Source organism: Scyliorhinus torazame, chromosome 7, assembly GCF_047496885.1.
Source record: "Scyliorhinus torazame isolate Kashiwa2021f chromosome 7, sScyTor2.1, whole genome shotgun sequence".
NCBI classification, from domain to species: domain Eukaryota; kingdom Metazoa; phylum Chordata; class Chondrichthyes; order Carcharhiniformes; family Scyliorhinidae; genus Scyliorhinus; species Scyliorhinus torazame.
This window is the reverse complement of record NC_092713.1, coordinates 162,602,563-162,618,767: the sequence shown is the minus strand read 5'-3', so window position 1 is coordinate 162,618,767 and position 16,205 is coordinate 162,602,563. Positions and strand designations below refer to the sequence as shown.

The 16,205-nt window shown below is 40.5% G+C and overlaps 1 protein-coding gene across 1 annotated transcript in view; it reads right to left on the bottom strand.

Annotated features, from left to right (window-relative positions):
• Positions 1 to 16,205, bottom strand: part of LOC140427338 (regulator of G-protein signaling protein-like) — a 194,056-nt gene that overhangs the window by 45,006 nt on the left and 132,845 nt on the right. The window lies entirely within an intron of this gene.

The window sequence follows — 16,205 nt, the reverse complement described above, 5'->3', positions numbered from 1 at the left end:
TTTCAGCCCTGCCTGTGTCTTGTATTTAGTTTTGTTTTCAGCCCTGCCTGTGTCTGTTGTATTTAGTTTTGTTTCCAGACCTGCCCCGTGTCTGTTATATTTAGTTTTATTTTCAGCCCTGTCCTGTGTCTGTTTAATTTAGTTTTGTTTCGAGATCTGCCCCATGTCAGTTGTATTTAGTTTAATTTTCAGCCTGCCCTGTGTCTGTTGTTTTTCGTTGAATAATCAACCCTGCCCTGTGTCTGTTGTTTATAGGTTTTTTTTCAGCCCTGCTCTGTGTTTGTTGTTTTTAGTTTTGTTTTCAGCCCTGCTCTGTGTCTGTTGTATTTAGTTTTGTTTACAGTCCTGCTCTGTGCCTGTTGTATTTAGTTTTCTTTCTAGTCCTGCTCTGTGTCTGTTGTTTTTAGTTTTGTTTTCAGTTCTGCCCTGTGTCGGTTGTTTAAAGTTTTGTTTTCAGCCCTGCCCTGTGTCTGCTGTATTTAGTTTTGTTTTCAGCTCTGCTCTGTGTGTTGTTTTTAGTTTTGTTTTCAGCTCTGCTCTGTGTGTTGTTTTTAGTTTTGTTTTCAGCCCTGCTCTGTGTTTGTTGTTTTTAGTTTTGTTTTCAGCCCTGCTCTGTGTCTGTTGCATTTAGTTTTGTTTCCAGTCCTGCTGTGTGTTGTTTTTAGTTTTGTTTTCAGCACTCCCCTGTGTCTGTTGTTTTTTGGTTTGCTTTCTGGCCTGCTCGGTGTTGTTTTAGTTTTGTTTTCATCCCTGCCCTGTGCCTGTTGTATTTAGTTTTGTTTTCAGCCCTGCTGTGTGACTGTTGTTTTTAGTCTTGTTTTCAGTCCTGCCCTCTGTCTGTTGTTATTAGTTTTGCTTCCAGTCCTGCCCTGTGTCTGTTGTTTTTAGTTGCGTTTTCAGTTTTGACCTGTGTCTTCTGTATTTAGTTTTGTTTTCAGCCCTGCCCTGTGTCTGTTGGTTATAGTTTTGTTTCCATTCCTGCTCTGTGCCTGTTGTTTTTAGTTTTGTTTTCAGCCCTGCTCTGTGTCTGTTGTTTTTAGTCTTGTTTTCAGTCCTGTCCTGTCTGTTGTTTTTAGTTTTGCTTCCAGTCCTGCCCTCTGTCTGTTGTATTTAGTTTTGATTGCATTCCTGCTCTGTGTCGGTTGTTTTTAGTCTTTTTTCCAGTCCTGCTCTCTCTGTTGCTTTTAGTTTTGTTTTCATCCCTGCCCTGTGTCTGTTGTTATTAGTTTTGTTTTCAGCCCCGCCCTGTGTCTGTTGTATTTAGTTTTGTTTTCAGCCCTGCTCTGTGTCTGTTGTTATAGTTCTGTTTTCAGCCCTGCTCTGTGTCTGTTGTTTTTAGTTTTGTTTTCAGCCCTGCTCTGTGTCTGTTGTTTATAGTTTTGCTTCCAGTCCTGCCCTGTGTCTGTTGTTTATAGTTCTGTTTTCAGCCCTGCCTGTGTCTTGTATTTAGTTTTGTTTTCAGCCCTGCCTGTGTCTGTTGTATTTAGTTTTGTTTCCAGACCTGCCCCGTGTCTGTTATATTTAGTTTTATTTTCAGCCCTGTCCTGTGTCTGTTTAATTTAGTTTTGTTTCGAGATCTGCCCCATGTCAGTTGTATTTAGTTTAATTTTCAGCCTGCCCTGTGTCTGTTGTTTTTCGTTGAATAATCAACCCTGCCCTGTGTCTGTTGTTTATAGGTTTTTTTTCAGCCCTGCTCTGTGTTTGTTGTTTTTAGTTTTGTTTTCAGCCCTGCTCTGTGTCTGTTGTATTTAGTTTTGTTTACAGTCCTGCTCTGTGCCTGTTGTATTTAGTTTTCTTTCTAGTCCTGCTCTGTGTCTGTTGTTTTTAGTTTTGTTTTCAGTTCTGCCCTGTGTCGGTTGTTTAAAGTTTTGTTTTCAGCCCTGCCCTGTGTCTGCTGTATTTAGTTTTGTTTTCAGCTCTGCTCTGTGTGTTGTTTTTAGTTTTGTTTTCAGCCCTGCTCTGTGTTTGTTGTTTTTAGTTTTGTTTTCAGCCCTGCTCAGTGTCTGTTGTATTTAGTTTTGTTTCCAGTCCTGCTCTGTGTCCGTTGTTTCAAGTTTTGTTTTCAGCCCTGCCCTGTGTCTGTTGTTTTTAGTTTTGTTTTCACTCCTGCCCGCTGTCTGTTGTTTTTAGTTTTGTTTTCAGTCCTGCCCTGTGTCTGTTGTTTTTAGTTTTGTTTCCAGTCCTGCTCTGTGTCTGTTGTTTTTAGTTTTGTTTTCAGTCCTGCCCTGTACCTGTTTTTTTTAGTTTTGTTTACAGCCCTGCCCTGTCTCTGTTGTATTTGGTTTTGTTTCCAGTCCTGCTCTGTGTCTGTTGTTTTTAGTTTTGTTTTATGTCCTGCTGTGTCTGTTGTTTTTAGTTTAGTTTTATGTCCTGCTCTGTGTCTGTTGGTTTTAGTTTTGCTTCCAGACCTGCCCCGTGTCTGTTGTATTTAGTTTTATTTTCAGCCCTGTTCTGTGTCTGTTGTTTTTCGTTTTGTTTTCAGTCCTGCCCCCTGTCTGTTCTATTTAGTTTTGTTTTCAGTCCTGCCCTGTGTCTGTTGTTTTTAGTTTTGTTTTCAACCCTGCCCTGTGTCTGTTGTTTTTAGTTTTGTTTTCTGTCCTGCCCTGTGTCTGTTGTATTTAGTTTTATTTTCAGCCCTGTCCTGTGTCTGTTGTTTTAGTTTTGTTTTCAGTCCTGCCCGGTGTCTGTTGTTTTAAGTCTTGTTTCTGCCCAGCCCTGTGTCTGTTGTTTTTAGTTTTGTTTTCAGCCCTGCCCTGTGTCTGTTGTTTTTCGTTTTGTTTTCAGTCCTGTCACCTGTCTGTTCTATTTAGTTTTGTTTTCAGTCCTGCCCTGTGTCTGTTGTTTTTAGTTTTGTTTTCAACCCTGCCCTGTGTCTGTTGTTTTTAGTTTTGTTTTCTGTCCTGTACTGTGTCTGCTGTATTTAGTTTTATTTTCAGCCCTGTCCAGTGTCTGTTGTTTTAGTTTTGTTTTCAGTCCTGCCCTGTGTCTGTTGTTTTAAGTCTTGTTTCTGCCCTGCCCTGTGTCTGTTGTTTTTAGTTTTGTTTTCTGTCCTGCCCTGTGTCTGTTGTATTTAGTTTTGTTTTCAGCCCTGTCCCCTGTCTGTTGTCTTTAGTTTTGTTTTCCGTTCTGCCCTGTGTCTGTTGTTTTTAGTCTTGTTTTCAGCCCTGCCCTGTGTTTGCTGTTTTTAGTTGTTTTCAGTCCTGCCCTGGCTCTGTACTTTTTAGTTTTCTTTTCAACCCTACTCTGTGTCTGTTGCTTTTCGTTTTGTTTTCAGTCCTGCCCCCTGTCTGTTCTATTTAGTTGTGTTTTCAGTCCTGCCCTATGTCTGTTGTTTTTAGTTTTGTTTTCAACCCTGCCCTGTGTCAGTTGTATTTAGTTTTATTTTCAGCCCTGTCCTTTGTCTGTCGTTTTAGTTTTGTTTTCAACCCTGCCCTGTGTCAGTTGTATTTAGTTTTATTTTCAGCCCTGTCCTGTGTCTGTCGTTTTAGTTTTGTTTTCTGTCCTGCCCTGTGTCTGTTGTTTTTAGTTTTGTTTTCAGTCCTGCACTGTGCCTGTTGTTTTTAGTTGTGTTTTCAGTCCTGCCCTGTGTCTGTTGTATTTAGTTTTGTTTTCAGTCCTGCCCTGTGTCTGTTGTTTTTAGTTTTGTTTCCAGACCTGCCCCGTGTCTGTTGTATATAGTTTTATTTTCAGCCCTGTCCTGTGTCTGTTGTTTTAGTTTTGTTTTCAGTCCTGCCCTGTGTCTGTTGTTTTAAGTCTTGTTTCTGCCCTGCCCTGTGTCTGTTGTTTTTAGTTTTGTTTTCTGTCCTGCCCTGTGTCTGTTGTATTTAGTTTTGTTTTCAGCCCTGTCCCGTCTGTTGTCTTTAGTTTTGTTTTCCGTTCTGCCCTGTGTCTGTTGTTTTTAGTTTTGTTTTCAGTCCTGCACTGTGTCTGTAGTTTTTAGTTGTGTTTTCAGTCCTGCCCTGTGTCTGTTGTATTTAGTTTTGTTTTCAGTCTTGCCCTGTGTCTGTTTTTAGTTTTGTTTCCAGATCTGCCCCGTGTCAGTTGTATTTAGTATTATTTTCAATCCTGCCCTAAGTCTGTTGTATTTAGTTTTATTTTCAGCCCTGTCCTGTGTGTTGTATTTAGTTTTGTTTTCAATCCTGCACTGGGTCTGTTGTTTTTAGTTGTTTTCTGTCCTGCCCTGTGTCTGTTGTTTTTAGTTTTGTTTCCAGACCTGCCCCGTGTCTGTTGTATATAGTTTTATTTTCAGCCCTGTCCTGTGTCTGTTGTATTTAGTTTTGTTTTCAGTTCTGCCCTGTGTCTGTTGTTTTTAGTTTTGTTTTCAGTCCTGCACTGTGTCTGTTGTTTTTAGTTGTGTTTTCAGTCCTGCCGTGTCTGTTGTATTTAGTTTTGTTTTCAATCCTGCCCTGTGTCTGTTGTTTCTAGTTTTGTTTCCAGACCTGCCCCGTGTCAGTTGTATTTAGTATTATTTTCAATCCTGCCCTGAGTCTGTTGTATTTAGTTTTGTTTTCAGTCCTGCCCCCTGTCTGTTCTATTTAGTTTTGTTTTCAGTCCTGCCCTGTGTCTGTTGTTTTTAGTTTTGTTTTCAACCCTGCCCTGTGTCTGTTGTTTTTAGTTTTGTGTTCAGTCCTGTCCCCTGTCTGTTGGCTTTAGTTTTGTTTTCAGTCCTGCCCTGTGTCTGTTGTTTTTAGTTTTGTTTTCAGCCCTGCTCCTTGTCTGTTGTTTTTAGATTTGTTTTCAACCCTGCCCTGTGTCTGTCGTTTTTAGGTTTGTTTTCAGCCCTGCTCGGTGCCTGTTGTTTTTCATTGAATATTCAACCCTGCCCTGTGTCTGTTGTTTTTAGTTTTGTTTTCAGCCCTGCTCTGTGTCTGTTGTCTTTAGTTTTGTTTTCAGCCCTGCTCTGTGTGTTGTTTTTAGTGTTTTCTAACGCCCTGCCCTGTGTCTGTTGTTTTTAGTTTTGTTTTCAGTCCTGCCCCCTGTCTGTTGTATTTAGTTTTGTTTTCAGTCCTGCCCTGTGTCTGTTGTTTTTAGTTTTGTTTTCAGTCTTGCCCCGTGTCTGTTGTTTTTAGTTTTGTTTTCAGCCCTACTCTGTGTCTGTTGTTTTTAGTTTTGGTTTCAGCCGTGCCCTGCGTCTGTTGTTTTTAGTTTTGTTTTCAGTCCTGTCCCGTCTGTTGTATTTAGTTGTGTTTTCAGTCCAGCCCTGTGTCTGTTGTTTTTAGTTTTGTTTCCAGTCCTGCTCTGTGTCTGTTGTTTTTAGTTTTGATTTCAGCCCGGCCCTGTGTCAATTGTTTTTTGTTTTGTTTTCAGCCCTGCACTGTGTTGTTTTAGTTTTGTATTCATCCCTGCCCTGTGTCTGTTGTTTATAGTTTTGTTTTCAGCCCTGCTCTGTGACTGTTGTTTTTAGTCTTGTTTTCAGCCCTGCCCTGTGTTTGCTGTTTTTAGTTGTTTTCAGTCCTGCCCTGTGTCAGTTGTTTTTAGTTGTGTTTTCAGTCCTGCCCTGTGTCAGATGTTTTTAGTTGTGTTTTCAGCCCTGCTCTGTGTCTGTTGTTTTTAGTCTTGTTTTCAGTCCTGTCCTGTCTGTTGTTTTTAGTTTTGCTTCCAGTCCTGCCTTCTGTCTGTTGTAGTTAGTTTTGATTGCATTCCTGCTCTGTGTCGGTTGTTTTTAGTCTTGTTTCCAGTCCTGCTCTGTCTCTGTTGTTTTTAGTTTTGTTTTCAGCCCTGCCTTGTCTGTTGTTTTTTGATTTGTTTTCTGCCCTGCTCTGTGTTGTTTTAGTTTTGTTTTCATCCCTGCCCTGTGTCTGTTGTATTTAGCTTTGTTTTCAGCCCTGCTCTGTGACTGTTGTTTTTAGTCTTGTTTTCTGTCCTGCCCTCTGTCTGTTGTTATTAGTTTTGTTTTCAGCCCCGCCCTGTGTCAGTTGTATTTAGTTTTGTTTTCAGCCCTGCTCTGTGTCTGTTGTTTTTAGTTTTGTTTTCAGCCCTGCTCTGTGTCTGTTGTTTATAGTTTTGTTTCCAGTCCTGCCCTGTGTTTGCTGTTTTTAGTTGTTTTCAGTCCTGCCCTGTGTCAGTTGTTTTTAGTTGTGTTTTCAGTCCTGCCCTGTGTCAGTTGTTTTTAGTTGTGTTTTCAGTCCTGCCCTGGGTCTGTTGTTTTTAGTTTTGTTTTCAGCCCTGCCCTGTGTCTGCTGTTTTTAGTTTTCTTTTCAACCCTGCTCTGTGTCTGTTGTTTTTCGTTTTGTTTTCAGCCCTGCTCTGTGTCTGTTGTTTTTCGTTTTGTTTTCAACCCTGCTCTGTGTCTGTTGTTTTTTGTTTTGTTTTCAGCCCTGCTCTGTGGCTGTTGTTTTTCGTTTTGTTTTCAGTCCTGCCCCCTGTCTGTTGTATTTAGTTTTGTTTCCAGTCCTGCCCTGTGTCTGTTGTATTTAGTTTTGTTTACAGCCCTCTCCTGTGTCTGTTGTATTTAGTTTTGTTTCCAGAACTGTTCCGTGTCAGTTGTATTTAGTTTTATTTTCAGCCCAGTCCTGTGTCTGTTGTTTTGAGTTTTGTTTTCACTCCTGCCCGCTGTCTGTTGTTTTTAGTTTTGTTTTCACTCCTGCCCGCTGTCTGTTGTTTTTAGTTTTGTTTTCAGTCCTGCCATGTGTCTGTTGTTTTTAGTTTTGTTTTCAGCCCTGCTCTGTGTCTGTTGTATTTAGTTTTGTTTCCAGTCCTGCTGTGTGTTGTTTTTAGTTTTGTTTTCAGCACTCCCCTGTGTCTGTTGTTTTTTGGTTTGCTTTCTGGCCTGCAATGTGTTTAGTTTTGTTTTCACCCCTGCCCTGTGTCTGTTGTATTTAGTTTTGTTTTCAGCCCTGCTCTGTGACTGTTGTTTTTAGTCTTGTTTTCAGTCCTGCCCTCTGTCTGTTGTTATTAGTTTTGCTTCCAGTACTGCCCTGTGTCTGTTGTTTTTAGTTGCGTTTTCAGTTTTGACCTGTGTCTTCTGTATTTAGTTTTGTTTTCAGCCCTGCCCTGTGTCTGTTGGTTATAGTTTTGTTTCCATTCCTGCTCTGTGCCTGTTGTTTTTAGTTTTGTTTTCAGCCCTGCTCTGTGTCTGTTGTTTTTAGTCTTGTTTTCAGTCCTGTCCTGTCTGTTGTTTTTAGTTTTGCTTCCAGTCCTGCCCTCTGTCTGTTGTATTTAGTTTTGATTGCATTCCTGCTCTGTGTCGGTTGTTTTTAGTCTTGTTTCCAGTCCTGCTCTGTCTCTGTTGTTTTTAGTTTTGTTTTCAGCCCTGCCTTGTCTGTTGTTTTTTGATTTGTTTTCTGCCCTGCTCTGTGTTGTTTTTGTTTTGTTTTCATCCCTGCCCTGTGTCTGTTGTATTTAGCTTTGTTTTCAGCCCTGCTCTGTGACTGTTGTTTTTAGTCTTGTTTTCAGTCCTGCCCTCTGTCTGTTGTTATTAGTTTTGTTTTCAGCCCCGCCCTGTGTCAGTTGTTATAGTTCTGTTTTCAGCCCTGCTCTGTGTCTGTTGTTTTTAGTTTTGTTTTCAGCCCTGCCCTGTGTCTGTTGTTTATTTGTTTTGTTTCCAGTCCTGCCCTGTGTCTGTTGTTTATAGTTCTGTTTTCAGCCCTGCCTGTGTCTTGTATTTAGTTTTGTTTTCAGCCCTGCCTGTGTCTGTTGTATTTAGTTTTGTTTCCAGACCTGCCCCGTGTCTGTTATATTTAGTTTTATTTTCAGCCCTGTCCTGTGTCTGTTTAATTTAGTTTTCTTTCCAGATCTGCCCCGTGTCAGTTGTATTTAGTTTTATTTTCAGGCCTGCCCTGTGTCTGTTGTTTTTCGTTGAATAACCAACCCTGCCCTGTGTCTGTTGTTTATAGGTTTTTCAGCCCTGCTCTGTGTTTGTTGTTTTTAGTTTTGTTTTCAGCCCTGCTCTGTGTCTGTTGTATTTAGTTTTGTTTACAGTCCTGCTCTGTGTCTGTTGTATTTAGTTTTGTTTCTAGTCCTGCTCTGTGTCTGTTGTTTTTAGTTTTGTTTTCAGTTCTGCCCTGTGTCGGTTGTTTAAAGTTTTGTTTTCAGCCCTGCTCTGTGTCTGTTGTTTTTAGTTTTGTTTCCAGTCCTGCTCTGTGTCTGTTGTTTTTAGTTTTGTTTTCAGTTCTGCTCTGTGTCTGTTGTTTTTAGTTTTGTTTTCAGTTCTGCCCTGTGTCGGTTGTTTAAAGTTTTGTTTTCAGCCCTGCCCTGTGTCTGCTGTATTTAGTTTTGTTTTCAGCTCTGCTCTGTGTGTTGTTTTTAGTTTTGTTTTCAGCCCTGCTCTGTGTTTGTTGTTTTTAGTTTTGTTTTCAGCCCTGCTCTGTGTCTGTTGTATTTAGTTTTGTTTTCAACCCTGCCCTGTGTCTGTTGTTTTTAGTTTTGTTTTCTGTCCTGCCCTGTGTCTGTTGTTTTAGTTTTATTTTCAGCCCTGTCCTATGTCTGTTGTTTTAGTTTTGTATCCAGTCCTGCCCGGTGTCTGTTGTTTTAAGTCTTGTTTCTGCCCTGCCCTGTGTCTGTTGTTTTTAGTTTTGTTTTCAGCCCTGCCCTGTGTCTGTTGTTTTTGTTTTGTTTTCAGTCCTCTCACCTGTCTGTTCTATTTAGTTTTGTTTTCAGTCCTGCCCTGTGTCTGTTGTTTTTAGTTTTGTTTTCAACCCTGCCCTGTGTCTGTTGTTTTTAGTTTTGTTTTCTGTCCTGCCCTGTGTCTGTTGTATTTAGTTTTATTTTCAGCCCTGTCCAGTGTCTGTTGTTTTAGTTTTGTTTTCAGTCCTGCCCTGTGTCTGTTGTTTTAAGTCTTGTTTCTACCCTGCCCTGTGTCTGTTGTTTTTAGTTTTGTTTTCAATCCTGCCCTGAGTCTGTAGTTTTTAGTTTTGTTTTCAGCCCTGCCCTGTGTCTGTTATTTTTAGTTTTGTTTTCAGTCCTGCCCTGTGCCTGTTGTTTTTAGTTTTGTTTTCAGCCCTGCTCTGTGTCTGTTGTATTTAGTTTTGTTTCCAGCCCTGCACTGTGTCTGTTGTTTTTTGGCTTGTTTTCAGCCCTGCTCTGTGTTGTTTTAGTTTTGTTTTCATCCCTGCCCTGTGTCTGTTATATTTAGTTTTGTTTTCAGTCCTGCCCTCTGTCTGTTGTTATTAGTTTTGTTTTCAGTCCTGCCCTGTGTCTGTTGTTTTTAGTTGTGTTTTCAGTTCTGACCTGTGTCTGTTGTATTTAGTTTTGTTTTCAGCCCTGCCCTGTGTCTGTTGTTTTTAGTTTTGTTTTCAGTCCTGCCCTGTGTCTGTTGGTTATAGTTTTGTTTCCAGTCCTGCTCTGCGTCTGTTGTTTTTAGTTTTGTTTTCAGTCCTGCCCTGTGTCTGTTGTTTTTAGTTTTGTTTTCAACCCTGCCCTGTGTCTGTTGTTTTTAGTTTTGTTTTCTGTCCTGCACTGTGTCTGCTGTATTTAGTTTTATTTTCAGCCCTGTCCAGTGTCTGTTGTTTTAGTTTTGTTTTCAGTCCTGCCCTGTGTCTGTTGTTTTAAGTCTTGTTTCTGCCCTGCCCTGTGTCTGTTGTTTTTAGTTTTGTTTTCTGTCCTGCCCTGTGTCTGTTGTATTTAGTTTTGTTTTCAGCCCTGTCCCCTGTCTGTTGTCTTTAGTTTTGTTTTCCGTTCTGCCCTGTGTCTGTTGTTTTTAGTCTTGTTTTCAGCCCTGCCCTGTGTTTGCTGTTTTTAGTTGTTTTCATTCCTGCCCTGTGTCTGTTGTTTTTAGTTGTGTTTTCAGTCCTGCCCTGGCTCTGTACTTTTTAGTTTTGTTTTCAGCCCTGCCCTGTGTCTGTTGTTTTTAGTTTTCTTTTCAACCCTACTCTGTGTCTGTTGCTTTTCGTTTTGTTTTCAGTCCTGCCCCCTGTCTGTTCTATTTAGTTGTGTTTTCAGTCCTGCCCTATGTCTGTTGTTTTTAGTTTTGTTTTCAACCCTGCCCTGTGTCAGTTGTATTTAGTTTTATTTTCAGCCCTGTCCTGTGTCTGTCGTTTTGGTTTTGTTTTCAACCCTGCCCTGTGTCAGTTGTATTTAGTTTTATTTTCAGCCCTGTCCTGTGTCTGTCGTTTTAGTTTTGTTTTCTGTCCTGCCCTGTGTCTGTTGTTTTTAGTTTTGTTTTCAGTCCTGCACTGTGCCTGTTGTTTTTAGTTGTGTTTTCAGTCCTGCCCTGTGTCTGTTGTATTTAGTTTTGTTTTCAGTCCTGCCCTGTGTCTGTTGTTTTTAGTTTTGTTTCCAGACCTGCCCCGTGTCTGTTGTATATAGTTTTATTTTCAGCCCTGTCCTGTGTCTGTTGTTTTAGTTTTGTTTTCAGTCCTGCCCTGTGTCTGTTGTTTTAAGTCTTGTTTCTGCCCTGCCCTGTGTCTGTTGTTTTTAGTTTTGTTTTCTGTCCTGCCCTGTGTCTGTTGTATTTAGTTTTGTTTTCAGCCCTGTCCCGTCTGTTGTCTTTAGTTTTGTTTTCCGTTCTGCCCTGTGTCTGTTGTTTTTAGTTTTGTTTTCAGTCCTGCACTGTGTCTGTAGTTTTTAGTTGTGTTTTCAGTCCTGCCCTGTGTCTGTTGTATTTAGTTTTGTTTTCAGTCTTGCCCTGTGTCTGTTTTTAGTTTTGTTTCCAGATCTGCCCCGTGTCAGTTGTATTTAGTATTATTTTCAATCCTGCCCTAAGTCTGTTGTATTTAGTTTTATTTTCAGCCCTGTCCTGTGTGTTGTATTTAGTTTTGTTTTCAATCCTGCCCTGGGTCTGTTGTTTTTAGTTGTTTTCTGTCCTGCCCTGTGTCTGTTGTATATAGTTTTATTTTCAGCCCTGTCCTGTGTCTGTTGTATTTAGTTTTGTTTTCAGTTCTGCCCTGTGTCTGTTGTTTTTAGTTTTGTTTTCAGTCCTGCACTGTGTCTGTTGTTTTTAGTTGTGTTTTCAGTCCTGCCGTGTCTGTTGTATTTAGTTTTGTTTTCAATCCTGCCCTGTGTCTGTTGTTTCTAGTTTTGTTTCCAGACCTGCCCCGTGTCAGTTGTATTTAGTATTATTTTCAATCCTGCCCTGAGTCTGTTGTATTTAGTTTTGTTTTCAGTCCTGCCCCCTGTCTGTTCTATTTAGTTTTGTTTTCAGTCCTGCCCTGTGTCTGTTGTTTTTAGTTTTGTTTTCAACCCTGCCCTGTGTCTGTTGTTTTTAGTTTTGTGTTCAGTCCTGTCCCCTGTCTGTTGGCTTTAGTTTTGTTTTCAGTCCTGCCCTGTGTCTGTTGTTTTTAGTTTTGTTTTCAGCCCTGCTCCTTGTCTGTTGTTTTTAGATTTGTTTTCAACCCTGCCCTGTGTCTGTCGTTTTTAGGTTTGTTTTCAGCCCTGCTCGGTGCCTGTTGTTTTTCATTGAATATTCAACCCTGCCCTGTGTCTGTTGTTTTTAGTTTTGTTTTCAGCCCTGCTCTGTGTCTGTCTTTAGTTTTGTTTTCAGCCCTGCTCTGTGTGTTGTTTTTAGTGTTTTCTAACGCCCTGCCCTGTGTCTGTTGTTTTTAGTTTTGTTTTCAGTCCTGCCCCCTGTCTGTTGTATTTAGTTTTGTTTTCAGTCCTGCCCTGTGTCTGTTGTTTTTAGTTTTGTTTTCAGTCTTGCCCCGTGTCTGTTGTTTTTAGTTTTGTTTTCAGCCCTACTCTGTGTCTGTTGTTTTTAGTTTTGGTTTCAGCCGTGCCCTGCGTCTGTTGTTTTTAGTTTTGTTTTCAGTCCTGTCCCGTCTGTTGTATTTAGTTGTGTTTTCAGTCCAGCCCTGTGTCTGTTGTTTTTAGTTTTGTTTCCAGTCCTGCTCTGTGTCTGTTGTTTTTAGTTTTGATTTCAGCCCGGCCCTGTGTCAATTGTTTTTTGTTTTGTTTTCAGCCCTGCACTGTGTTGTTTTAGTTTTGTATTCATCCCTGCCCTGTGTCTGTTGTTTATAGTTTTGTTTTCAGCCCTGCTCTGTGTCTGTTGTTTATAGTTTTGTTTCCAGTCCTGCCCTGTGTTTGCTGTTTTTAGTTGTTTTCAGCCCTGCCCTGTGTCAGTTGTTTTTAGTTGTGTTTTCAGTCCTGCCCTGTGTCAGTTGTTTTTAGTTTTGTTTTCAGCCCTGCTCTGTGTCTGTTGTTTTTAGTCTTGTTTTCAGTCCTGTCCTGTCTGTTGTTTTTAGTTTTGCTTCCAGTCCTGCCTTCTGTCTGTTGTATTTAGTTTTGATTGCATTCCTGCTCTGTGTCGGTTGTTTTTAGTCTTGTTTCCAGTCCTGCTCTGTCTCTGTTGTTTTTAGTTTTGTTTTCAGCCCTGCCTTGTCTGTTGTTTTTTGATTTGTTTTCTGCCCTGCTCTGTGTTGTTTTAGTTTTGTTTTCATCCCTGCCCTGTGTCTGTTGTATTTAGCTTTGTTTTCAGCCCTGCTCTGTGACTGTTGTTTTTAGTCTTGTTTTCAGTCCTGCCCTCTGTCTGTTGTTATTAGTTTTGTTTTCAGCCCCGCCCTGTGTCAGTTGTTTTTAGTTGTGTTTTCAGTCCTGCCCTGTGTCAGTTGTTTTTAGTTGTGTTTTCAGTCCTGCCCTGGGTCTGTTGTTTTTAGTTTTGTTTTCAGCCCTGCCCTGTGTCTGCTGTTTTTAGTTTTCTTTTCAACCCTGCTCTGTGTCTGTTGTTTTTCGTTTTGTTTTCAGCCCTGCTCTGTGTCTGTTGTTTTTCGTTTTGTTTTCAACCCTGCTCTGTGTCTGTTGTTTTTCGTTTTGTTTTCAGCCCTGCTCTGTGGCTGTTGTTTTTCGTTTTGTTTTCAGTCCTGCCCCCTGTCTGTTGTATTTAGTTTTGTTTCCAGTCCTGCCCTGTGTCTGTTGTATTTAGTTTTGTTTACAGCCCTCTCCTGTGTCTGTTGTATTTAGTTTTGTTTCCAGAACTGTTCCGTGTCAGTTGTATTTAGTTTTATTTTCAGCCCAGTCCTGTGTCTGTTGTTTTGAGTTTTGTTTTCACTCCTGCACGCTGTCTGTTGTTTTTAGTTTTGTTTTCACTCCTGCCCGCTGTCTGTTGTTTTTAGTTTTGTTTTCAGTCCTGCCATGTGTCTGTTGTTTTTAGTTTTGTTTTCAGCCCTGCTCTGTGTCTGTTGTATTTAGTTTTGTTTCCAGTCCTGCTGTGTGTTGTTTTTAGTTTTGTTTTCAGCACTCCCCTGTGTCTGTTGTTTTTTGGTTTGCTTTCTGGCCTGCAATGTGTTTAGTTTTGTTTTCACCCCTGCCCTGTGTCTGTTGTATTTAGTTTTGTTTTCAGCCCTGCTCTGTGACTGTTGTTTTTAGTCTTGTTTTCAGTCCTGCCCTCTGTCTGTTGTTATTAGTTTTGCTTCCAGTACTGCCCTGTGTCTGTTGTTTTTAGTTGCGTTTTCAGTTTTGACCTGTGTCTTCTGTATTTAGTTTTGTTTTCAGCCCTGCCCTGTGTCTGTTGGTTATAGTTTTGTTTCCATTCCTGCTCTGTGCCTGTTGTTTTTAGTTTTGTTTTCAGCCCTGCTCTGTGTCTGTTGTTTTTAGTCTTGTTTTCAGTCCTGTCCTGTCTGTTGTTTTTAGTTTTGCTTCCAGTCCTGTCCTCTGTCTGTTGTATTTAGTTTTGATTGCATTCCTGCTCTGTGTCGGTTGTTTTTAGTCTTGTTTCCAGTCCTGCTCTGTCTCTGTTGTTTTTAGTTTTGTTTTCAGCCCTGCCTTGTCTGTTGTTTTTTGATTTGTTTTCTGCCCTGCTCTGTGTTGTTTTTGTTTTGTTTTCATCCCTGCCCTGTGTCTGTTGTATTTAGCTTTGTTTTCAGCCCTGCTCTGTGACTGTTGTTTTTAGTCTTGTTTTCAGTCCTGCCCTCTGTCTGTTGTTATTAGTTTTGTTTTCAGCCCCGCCCTGTGTCTGTTGTTATAGTTCTGTTTTCAGCCCTGCTCTGTGTCTGTTGTTTTTAGTTTTGTTTTCAGCCCTGCCCTGTGTCTGTTGTTTATTTGTTTTGTTTCCAGTCCTGCCCTGTGTCTGTTGTTTATAGTTCTGTTTTCAGCCCTGCCTGTGTCTTGTATTTAGTTTTGTTTTCAGCCCTGCCTGTGTCTGTTGTATTTAGTTTTGTTTCCAGAGCTGCGGTGTCTGTTATATTTAGTTTTATTTTCAGCCCTGTCCTGTGTCTGTTTAATTTAGTTTTCTTTCCAGATCTGCCCCGTGTCAGTTGTATTTAGTTTTATTTTCAGGCCTGCCCTGTGTCTGTTGTTTTTCGTTGAATAACCAACCCTGCCCTGTGTCTGTTGTTTATAGATTTTTCAGCCCTGCTCTGTGTTTGTTGTTTTTAGTTTAGTTTTCAGCCCTGCTCTGTGTCTGTTGTATTTAGTTTTGTTTACAGTCCTGCTCTGTGTCTGTTGTATTTAGTTTTGTTTCTAGTCCTGCTCTGTGTCTGTTGTTTTTAGTTTTGTTTTCAGTTCTGCCCTGTGTCGGTTGTTTAAAGTTTTGTTTTCAGCCCTGCTCTGTGTCTGTTGTTTTTAGTTTTGTTTCCAGTCCTGCTCTGTGTCTGTTGTTTTTAGTTTTGTTTTCAGTTCTGCCCTGTGTCTGCTGTATTTAGTTTTGTTTTCAGCTCTGCTCTGTGTGTTGTTTTTAGTTTTGTTTTCAGCCCTGCTCTGTGTTTGTTGTTTTTAGTTTTGTTTTCAGCCCTGCTCTGTGTCTGTTGTATTTAGTTTTGTTTTCAACCCTGCCCTGTGTCTGTTGTTTTTAGTTTTGTTTTCTGTCCTGCCCTGTGTCTGTTGTTTTAGTTTTATTTTCAGCCCTGTCCTATGTCTGTTGTTTTAGTTTTGTATCCAGTCCTGCCCGGTGTCTGTTGTTTTAAGTCTTGTTTCTGCCCTGCCCTGTGTCTGTTGTTTTTAGTTTTGTTTTCAGCCCTGCCCTGTGTCTGTTGTTTTTGTTTTGTTTTCAGTCCTCTCACCTGTCTGTTCTATTTAGTTTTGTTTTCAGTCCTGCCCTGTGTCTGTTGTTTTTAGTTTTGTTTTCAACCCTGCCCTGTGTCTGTTGTTTTTAGTTTTGTTTTCTGTCCTGCCCTGTGTCTGTTGTATTTAGTTTTATTTTCAGCCCTGTCCAGTGTCTGTTGTTTTAGTTTTGTTTTCAGCCCTGCCCTGTGTCTGTTATTTTTAGTTTTGTTTTCAGTCCTGCCCTGTGCCTGTTGTTTTTAGTTTTGTTTTCAGCCCTGCTCTGTGTCTGTTGTATTTAGTTTTGTTTCCAGCCCTGCACTGTGTCTGTTGTTTTTTGGCTTGTTTTCAGCCCTGCTCTGTGTTGTTTTAGTTTTGTTTTCATCCCTGCCCTGTGTCTGTTATATTTAGTTTTGTTTTCAGTCCTGCCCTCTGTCTGTTGTTATTAGTTTTGTTTTCAGTCCTGCCCTGTGTCTGTTGTTTTTAGTTGTGTTTTCAGTTCTGACCTGTGTCTGTTGTATTTAGTTTTGTTTTCAGCCCTGCCCTGTGTCTGTTGGTTATAGTTTTGTTTCCAGTCCTGCTCTGCGTCTGTTGTTTTTAGTTTTGTTTTCAGCCCTGCTCTGTGTCTGTTGTTTTTAGTCTTGTTTTCAGTCCTGTTCTGTATGTTGTTTTTAGTTTTGCTTCCAGTCCTGCCCTCTGTCTGTTGTATTTAGTTTTGATTGCAGTCCTGCTGTGTCGGTTGTTTTTAATTTTGTTTCCAGTCCTGCTCTGTGCCTGTTGTTTTTAGTTTTGTTTCCAGTCCTGCTATGTCTGTTGTTTTTACTTTTGTTTTATGCCTTGCTCTGTGTCTGTTGTTTTTAGTTTTGCTTCCAGTCCTGCCGTGTCTGTTGTATTTAGTTTTGCTTCCTGTCCTGCTGTGTCTGTTGTATTTAGTTTTGCTTCCTGTCCTGCTGAGTCTGTTGTTTTTAGTTTTGCTTCCAGTCCTGCCCTGTGTCTGTTCTTTTTAGTTGTGCTTTCAGTCCTGCCCTGTGTCTGTTCTTTTTAGTTGTGCTTTCAGTCCTGACCTGTGTCTGTTCTATTTAGTTTTGTTTTCAGTCCTGCCCTGTGTCTGTTGTTTTTAGTTTTGTTTTCAACCCTGCCCTGTGTCTGTTGTATTTAGTTTTATTTTCAGCCCTGTCCTGTGTCTGTTGTTTTAGTTTTGTTTTCAGTCCTGCCCTGTGTCTGTTGTTTTAAGTCTTGTTTCTGCCCTGCCCTGTGTCTGTTGTTTTTAGTTTTGTTTTCTGTCCTGCCCTGTGTCTGTTGTATTTAGTTTTGTTTTCAGCCCTGTCTGTTGTCTTTAGTTTTGTTTTCCGTTCTGC